Source organism: Urocitellus parryii, chromosome 1 (genome assembly GCF_045843805.1).
Source record: "Urocitellus parryii isolate mUroPar1 chromosome 1, mUroPar1.hap1, whole genome shotgun sequence".
NCBI classification, from domain to species: Eukaryota; Metazoa; Chordata; class Mammalia; order Rodentia; family Sciuridae; genus Urocitellus; species Urocitellus parryii.
This window is the reverse complement of record NC_135531.1, coordinates 245,951,187-245,960,636: the sequence shown is the minus strand read 5'-3', so window position 1 is coordinate 245,960,636 and position 9,450 is coordinate 245,951,187. Positions and strand designations below refer to the sequence as shown.

Below are 9,450 nucleotides of genomic sequence, written 5' to 3'. Positions count from 1 at the left end.
TCCAGAGCCTTCCCTCTTTCCACCTCCCACTGTGTTCCCTATGTATACAGCAAGTTCCCAAATTCCAAACGGAATTGTTTCCTGGAAGCAGAAGGCCTGTGATGTGGAGGAAGAGGAAAAATAACAAGTTTTCTTCCTTCTCTCACTAGTAGTTTTCGTTCTTCTTTTGAGCATGGAAATGATTTAGATCAAACTGAACAGAAAGGATTTGTTGTCTGCTCCCTCCTTTGCTTTACTAGTTCTGCCATTTCTGATGTCCATGTGGGTAGATCCAGCTATGCGATCCGGGTGATGTGTGTCCTTGATAAATTCAGAGACCTCCAGACTTGTTCAGTTACAGCTGCTGCTGTCCTCTGTCCAGCACCACCACAGAAGCAGCCCTCAAAGATCAGATGAGTCACAGTAACCTTTGGCTTGTGGGTTTTTGCTGTTCATGTAGTACAGTGGCCACTGGAAGTAACTAACCCTGTAGCTCTCAGCCCCTACTTTAGAAAGTGGAAGGTCACTTGCCCTGTGAATGTAGAATCTCCCTTTTCCCTTCAAACTGAAGGCGACTCGTGTGTGTGTTTATGTGTGTGTGTGTGTGTGTGTGTGTGTGTGTGTGTGAACAAAATGGCAGATTCTACAAGCTCTCAAAAAAAAAAAAAAAGATTTTTATTGCTTCTTTCTGCTTATCAGTACACTAATGTTAGAAGTAGCCAGATAGAGATACTAGGCAGAAGGGGTTTGATAAGGGTGAACCTACAGCTTTTAAGATTTCTGGGCATTAGACACATATTCTGGAAAACCAGTACTCACTGAGGTTTCTAGTCTTTCTAGCCTGACTCTTTTATGTGGTTCTGTGGCCTCTACTGTAGTAGTCCCTTATGCAGAATGCCATCACAGTGGTCACAGTTCAGACTAACTAACCATGTACATATGTGTGCCAGGAAAACTAATGTACTCAGAATAAGAGAAAGGCAGAAGGTCCCATACATCTGATGGGCATGAAAGTGTTCTCAGATCAGGTTATTTGTCCCTAAGATCTACTAATCATCAGCTTTTTCATTGTATTTCTATAGTTGCCCTTGCCCATTTAGAAAAAAATAGGTATTTGTTTTCCAAACCTTGAGCTTTTAGGATGCCAAAGCGATCTTAAGGATCTACGACACCTTTCCATATTGTTCTAAGGTGCTCCAGAATTACCAAGCCTCAATCATTTGATTTTTTTCTCCCACTTATTTAAATAAGTGTGAGGATGGAGAGCAGTCTGGTTATATTATCCATAGTCTAGTGATCCCTCTGGAGTTAGTTGGATTTTTTTTAAACTAGTAATGCTTGTTGACTCATATCTGTGATTGATGACACTGAGGTGGTGTGTTGTAGTGAAACAAGCAGTTTCAGACATTATGGAAAAAAGTGAAAGGACAATATAAATGAATTTATGGTAGTTTGTTCTTGAGGTGTAATCTTCTAATCTGTTTCTGTTTTCTCTGACTTTTCTTCTGCTGCTTCTGAAATCATAGCATTCTTACATTTCCAAAGTGGCAAATAGTGACTAGGGATGGATGAGGAGAGGGGAGGGCAACTACCATGCATGCATTTAGGGTCAACTGTGCCACAGACATTAGACTTAGGCATATGGTCAGGGGGTCAGGGACGCTGATGCAGCATCTCACGTAATAGGCTCTTAGTGCCACATGTTTGAGGCTTATAAATAAATTGCCTTATAATTTGTCTTTAGCAAGACTCATCTTTCAATATTGTCATGCAAGGCATTATACCAACTCACCAAGTCTCTACCTGTGGCAGGTAAATTGGATGTGTTTGGGGTTTCATATATTTAGAATCTGTCCTTTCCGATGCACCTTATTGGAAGCACTATGAAGTAACAATTCTAGGCTGGTAACTCTCTGTATTTCTCACACTGATGGCAAAGACCACCATTAGTTTAGTACTGTACTGACCTTGATTTTGTGTTTCTTCAGTTAGAGTCTTTGCCAACTCTGTATAAGCAGCACTGATTTCCACCAACTGGGAAATCTATTTTTCCTTCCTTTGGCAGTGCTATGAGAAATGAAGCTGATGAAGCTTTAAATATAACTTTTTTGGGGGCTAGCTTTCTTAGCAGATGAAGGAGAGTGGTTTTTCTTTTCCCCTTTATATCAATGACTTGTTTTCCTCCTTGTCTTTTTGTTGTACACATGGGTACAGACTGAAGGGGATATGCATTTGTGGGGGAGCTACCTACTTAGTTACCTTCATCTTTGCCATTTCAAAACTTTCTCCAGTTGGAAGTAGGGAATGAGCAGTTTCAATAGGATTTGATTTTTGTATCTTGGGCATTGTGGCGAGATGGTTTTCCCTGCCCTCGTTCCTGCTAGTCAACTCTGCCTTGCCAGTTGCAGCCACTGGGGAAGGGATACTGACCACATGTATCTTTCACAGAGGAGACTGGCAGGACAAGTGCTGTCTGAGGCTTGGCAGGCAGTTGTGTTAAGCAGGTTCTTGGGAGCTACTTTTAGCTCTTTGAAAAATTTATATCTCAAAGCCCCAAATCTCCTTCATGCGTCACAGCAGCTGGCCTACATTCACCAGAATATGCAGACTCTCTTCTGATATTTATGGGAGGTGGAGTGAGGCATAAAAGAATAGAAGAGGATTTAGCTGTCATTTCAACTCCTGTTCTCATTTCTAAGGCTTGAAATGAGTTTGCCACCGTCCTTTGGTGTGTATTCTTTAAAAAGGAGAAAATTAACCAACTCCCCACTGGTGTTTCACACCCACTGAATTGAGATCTTACAGTATGTTGCTACTAGATAATTTATACCTGTTTATTAATGCTGACATATGAGCAATTCAGTGCATGTGGCAAGAAAGAGCTGTGTAATTTAAGAACAAAGTAAAGATTTTTTGCCACACATGGACAGGAGGCCTTCAAACACACAGAAGACTCATTTACAGCCAGACTGAAACCGTGGTCAGGAAGTAAATCTATGAATAGGACTATAAATAGCCAGTGACAAAGGATATTAAAGATTATACTTCCTAATTTCAACTTGTCTGATTTAATTTAGTTTAGGACACACAAAAGCAAGAACTTCTTAATAGACATGTATTATTAGGACAAGCAAATGAAATCAGGATTCTGGGAATAATATGCAACAGAAAATCAGGGAGCAGTAATAGAAAACAAATCAAATCCCCAGCCCAGCTGATACCTCATGAATAGTATCAAAGTATCACTGGGACAGATAGATCATGGCAACAAAGTTATCAATCACATAAAATAATCATTTCCTACAAGGCTAATATTATATTTCAGTCCCAAGCAAAATTGGTTTCCTGTCCTTAATACAAAGCAAAATGGAAGTGATGATAAAGCATTCATTTTGTGCACTTAATAAATTCTAGAATCAAGCAGTGACCTCATAACTATTTTATAGTTAGGTAACTTGAGCCAGAACAAAGTCAGCCTGCTTGAGGGTGACAGTAACAGAGCCATTTGCCTAATTAAACACATTGCTAATGGAGAATCAGGAATGAAATTGCATCTGTATACTCTTTTTCCGGTGTCATGGACAAGGCTGAATATGATTTTGCTGAGATTAAGGAATAGGAGCTCTTCTATCCTCCAGCCTGCAAATTGAAAGAGAAAGCAGAAGGGTGGAAAGGGGAGAGGGAGGGAGGGACAGAGGGAGGGACAGAGGGAGGAAGGGGGGGGGAGAGAGAGAGAGAGAAAGAGAGAGAGGAAGATGAGTGGTCTTTTAGCTTCGGTATTCAAAGGTCACTTGTGGTGGTTGAATTTGCTTCCTATTATGGAAGGGGTTCTGTAATAACAATAGATGTTAATGGGCTTGACACTTAGCAATGGAAGAAGAGAGGTCATTGGTTGTTAATTCCCAACTAATGTAGTGATCTTTTCTGTAGTTTCTTTACAGATGATAAGTTGACCTCAGTTTGAACATTTTCATGGCATTATAGTATATTAGTTTGCCAAAAAATCAGCCTACCATCCGTGATTGCTAGCAAGAATGAAAATATAGTAGCTAAGCATTTGTCATGGTCTTAAAACACACATGGCTGAAATGCAACTCAATCAAGTCCTATCTAGAGTATAGATAGTAATAGAGCACCCAGTGGATTACATGCTGTGGATATGTATGAAATTATAACTAAGAAAACTATATGTTAGCTAACTTTCCTCAGCTCCCCTAAATATTTTGGATACATATACATGTATACACACACACAAGTGCATATATATATATATATATATATATATATATATATATATATACACACACATATGTATATATGTTTGGGTGGTGCTAGGGACCATACACATGACCTCATGCTTACTAAGCATGCACTCTACTGCTGACCTACTCCTCCAGCCTTGAGTATTTTACTTTCTTTCTTTCTTTTGGGTGGGGGAATACTAGGGATTGAACAAAGGGGTGCTCGACCACTGAGCCACCACCCCAGCCCTATTTTGCATTTTATATAGAGACAGGATCTCACTGAGTTGCGTAGTGCCTTGCTTTTGCTGAGGCTGGCTTTGAACTTGCAATTCTTTCTGCCTCAGCCTCTTGAGCTGCTGAGATTACCGGTGTGTGCCACTGCATCAGGCTATATTTTCTTAATGAGATGTTTTGAAGGGCAATCTAGACAGGAAGGTTCACTAAACCATGACAAATTATGTAAAGTTAATCTGTTTCTTCTCCTTCCTCTTTTACTTTTGCACCCCTACTTTGTTCTCTTCTCCTTATCCTTATTCATGTAACTATAAGTAAGATAAAATAAAATGTGGAGCAATATTTAGATTTTAGCAAGTAATTGGTAAGACATTTCCAGATGCCACTGTGGAGGAATGTGTTGGATGATCATGTTAAATGCTGTCACTTACAGAGGACAGTGCTAGGTGCCACCAAAGCCTTCAGGGAGCTTATTGGGTTCCCAAGGAAAGAGACTATTAAAAAGCTGGGGCAATAAATGGCAAGGGGGGTACAGGGGCATCTATTGGAGTATATGATGGCGATTTAATGGACCATCAAGGTTAGGGAAAACCTCTCCTTGAAGGTGGTCTTTAAGCTCAATCTTGACGTCAGTAGTTAGGGGGGTTAACATTTGAAGGTGGTAGAGGATTTGAGGCATAGGAAACAGCAACTGCAAAGGATCAGTGGTGATATAGCATGGTTTGTTCACAGACCTGAAAAAATTTAACATGCTAAATGCATTCATTAAGGTACAACTAAGCTGTTGTAACAAAACCTCGTGAAATTATAGTAGCTCCAAATGAGACAGAAATTTATTTCCTCTCATGAAATAGTCCAGAATTTGTGACAAGCCAGAGTGGACAGGCAGCTCTACTCTTGAAGGGCATTCTGGAATTCAAACTTTTTAAAAAAATTTGATCACTCATTTCACTAATGAAATATCATTAATGGCATCCCTTATACTGATTAATGAACCACTGATATGTAAAATAATAGCTGAGAGTCAGAGAGACGTCTGCTATTGGATGGAATAGTTATCAAGGGGAATGGAACCCAGTATTGAGTTTAGAGATAATCTCACAGAGGATGTGAGAACTGAAGAAGCTGGCCAGAATGAAGATTAGGAGGTGGGAGAGTTCCAGGCAGGGGCCAAAATATGTGCAAAGTAGTCATGGTAAGAGGAGTGGAGTGTATTTAAGGAACTGAAAAACACTGGATGTGGCATTGGGGCCTAAGGATCCTGAAGCAAAGAGATCACAAATTATAATGACTCAAATAAGACAGAAGTTTATTTTTGCCTCATAGAATAGTTAGGATTTGGTATGGTTAATTTTTGCATAGTGGACACCTGAATAGGTCTTTGCAATGCTAATGGGTGAATTCCTAATTGAGAAATTGGAACCATTAACTCTTTGCCCCTTATTTTAAATGATCTATCTATCCATCCATCCATTTATCATTTTACCATCTCAATATATTTTAAGATAAATGGTAAGACAGCTCCCCAAATCATGTTCAATTCAGGATTTGTCCAAAGGTTAATATAATACCATTGGCAAGAGAGAATTGGGTTTGCAATACAGAAAGGTGGCTCTGGTTTTAATGCATGAATGACTAGGCAGGCAAAATGGAAGGCTGGGCGGCCAGGTAGGTTACTGTTATCATCCACATGAGAAAGAATATGGTCTGGACCTTCAGGGATGGTCATCTAATAAGCATAATATAGACAATATGTATAACTTCAAGGAAAGAACTTTGGTAGGAATTAACTATTTTAATCTATTGCTATCTGGGCCTGAACTTTATAACCTTGTATGAGTCTCAAGAATTTAAAAAAAAATTCACATAGTTATTTAAATGAGGATTCAAAAGAGAAATATTTATTAGGGCTTCTTAAAATAAAGAAACTAACTAAATAAAATAGACCTGCTGCAATAGTCAAATGTTAAGGGGAACTGCGGGGCACATGTTCCTTCTGAAGAAGACATGTCTATTCATCCAAGTGTTGCCATTTGTAAATAAGAATTCCTTGTTGCCAGATCAATGATTTTTCTTTTGTAAAAAGTCTTGAGTATTAGTATGAAATTTTCTAATTTTTAAGTGTAAAAATTACATATACAAATAAGAATGCAAATATACCAACAGAATAGGCTAATGTGGTAAGAGCCAAGCAAAACAGATCTACGAGTGGGATTTGGTTTATCTGGGTTTACTCGTGACATCTGCTCTAGGCCCTAGGGTAGGCTGATAATGAAGAAATTCAATCATATAGTGGCCAAAAGAATAGACATGCATATTTCTCATGTGCCAGTTTAGTGAGTGGCCTTTCATGGTCAGGTTCTGTCTGAATTGTCCTCCGGTGTGGTGCTGTTCATCTGCATGGTGGTAGTGGGGTCATTCCCATGTCTGGATTCTAGCCCTCTACATGGGGTGAGAGAACATAGGTGAGCATGCCTGAAGGCCCTGGTCATATATTCATAACAATTTCTAATAACAGTTTAAAATAAATAAATGTATAGTTCTTTTAGCATACTTCCCTGTTAATTTTTTTTAAAAATTCCTTTTAGCTTTTTGAACCTGGTATTAGTATTTGACAGGTGAAGAAATAATAAGGTGGGTTGTAATTTGCTCAAAATCATAAAGATAATTAGTGACAGAAAGATTAGAATCCATCTCGACTATCTTTTAATAATAATAAAATACCTTTAAAATATATTTGTAGAAATGCATTTGAATTCCCGTTGCCAAACAAAATGAAGTCACTCACCAAAGTGTGAAGGGAGATGGCAACAGGTATTTTCCATCATGGATGTTTTATTTCCCTTCCAAAGTTTCATTCTTGATCACTATGTTATCCCATGGGGGAATCCACAGAGTACCTACTAGGCTGGTTTTGCTCAGGAAGTACCAGAACATTTTTTCTGTCTTAAAAGTTACAGTTTAATTATATGCAGGAACATTGATTTCCTATGGTGTGGTTTCTACCTGTGGTTATAGACCCTCAACCTCATTCAATTTCTAGCACAAATAAATGAAATCTCACTTGACAGCTTTTGGGGTATTTCACTAGAGCAGATTAGAGAAAGCCACAGAATTTCCAGATACTTGACTATCCTCATTCATTTTTACCTCAGCCTTTGAATGAAATATTTAAATGGTGAATTTGGAGTCCTGGGGAATGAAAGGCTATCGGAATGTGGAATTCTCTCTCTTCTTGCTTTTGTTATAATTAGGAAAAGAACCAGGCATGATCACATAATTGTGACTGCTTGGATGAAGAATGGGCAGAACAATGAAGCAGTGATGTTTTGACAATGCTTTGGATCTGCACAATAGAAAGGCCTTCTTTTTTGTTTTGTTTTGTTTCTTATTCTGAAGGGGCATGGTGTTCTGGTTGGTGGAGCCTGGGATTATAATGCCAGGATGCCAGGGTTCTAGCGCCAGAGCTCTGCCACCAACCCTCAGCACTGATTTGAAAATCTATTAGCTTTTGGTTGCTTCAGGCAACAAATGGGTTTTAAATGGGGAGGCTGAGTAGGTTCTGCCTCTCAGGTGGGGGACAGGATGGTGGTGATGTTGCTTTTATGCAATTTAATTTACATAATTAAAAATAATACATTTGACTTCTGTTTTTCATTAATTAGTTAATTTCCAATAGTACAGGCACCAATGTTAACTTCACATTTAACTGATAATTCATCTCACTTTTATGTAATTGAATGGTTTAAAGAGTTGTAGTTAAAAATCCAGATCCTATTTATTGAGGGAAGAATTTAGCATATTAAGTGAGGACCCAAATGATCTCCTAGTAAATACAGAAACACTAATCAAAGATACCACCACCATTATAGTCACCATCTCCTCAGTCATCCTTCAAACCCTTGCTATGGGTCTCATTTTCTAGAAAAGAAAATAAAGTTTGAGGGCAAAACAACTCAATCACTTACAGTCTCTATAAACAACAATTTAAGGAATTGTTATCATTAAATTGTTGGAATGTTGAAATTCTCAAAAATGGAGACCTGATAATCTTAATGTTTGTGAGCTTTCTTCAAGTATTAATTTATATGACTGTCTACATAATTTTAACCAGGACATAAAAATCACTTAATATGTTTCTTAAGGTTTTTCATTGAACTTTCTGTCTCCCTGGTGATTTTAGCTGTCATTCTTGGTTGGAGGCTGTTTAACACCTAAGGTAGAAAGATGGTTGCCTTAAAGAAAATGAAAAAGTTGCTGGAGCTGATGAAATTTAGACTATAGCTTGTGTTTTTAATTTTTTTCTTTTAATAACATTTTTTTTATTATTACTTGTTCAAAACATTACAGAGCTCTTGACATACCATATTTCATACATTTGATTCAAGCAGATTATAAACTCCCATTTTTACCCCGTATACATATTGCAGATTCACATGGAAAAGCATGTGCCGGAGTATGAGCAGAATCTGAAAGTGATCAGACTAGGTAAAGAGAAATTGGTCATCCTCGCCAACAATTGGCCAGCTTTGAGGAAATAGAGTACTTACTATGCCTTGTAGGTCAAAACTGGCATCCAGCTGGTGGTAGTAACACTGAATTGGGCACAGCAAGGGGAAAAAAATAAGAGCATGTACACTGGCTATCCTTGATCCAGGTGATTCTGGTATCATTGATGCTGCCAGATCAGGTTGGTAAAAAGTAAACCATGCAAAATTCTTCTGTAATTCTTGCCAGAGCTTGTTAAACCCAAAACCAAAACCCAACCAACCAAATAATACCCCCCTTTTCCCACTGAACTCTGAGGAGAGGACTCTAAACTCACAGGGGCTTGAGGTAAGGGTCAAAGTGTGCTAATCCAAGTTTGAAGTTTCTCTGAAATGCATGATTTAAAAAAAATTCATGCAGGTGTAGTATTCTGGTTTGTAATATGTCTTTTAATATGAAAATGCTGTTTTAAATTATATAACATTGGATCAAATTTGACATCAGG

The 9,450-nt window shown here is 38.3% G+C and overlaps 1 pseudogene; it reads left to right on the top strand.

The window, feature by feature from the left end:
* The first annotated feature begins 8,684 nt into the window (after positions 1–8,684).
* On the top strand, positions 8,685–9,162 carry LOC113196766 (large ribosomal subunit protein eL30-like; annotated as a pseudogene).
* Positions 9,163–9,450: the final 288 nt, after the last annotated feature.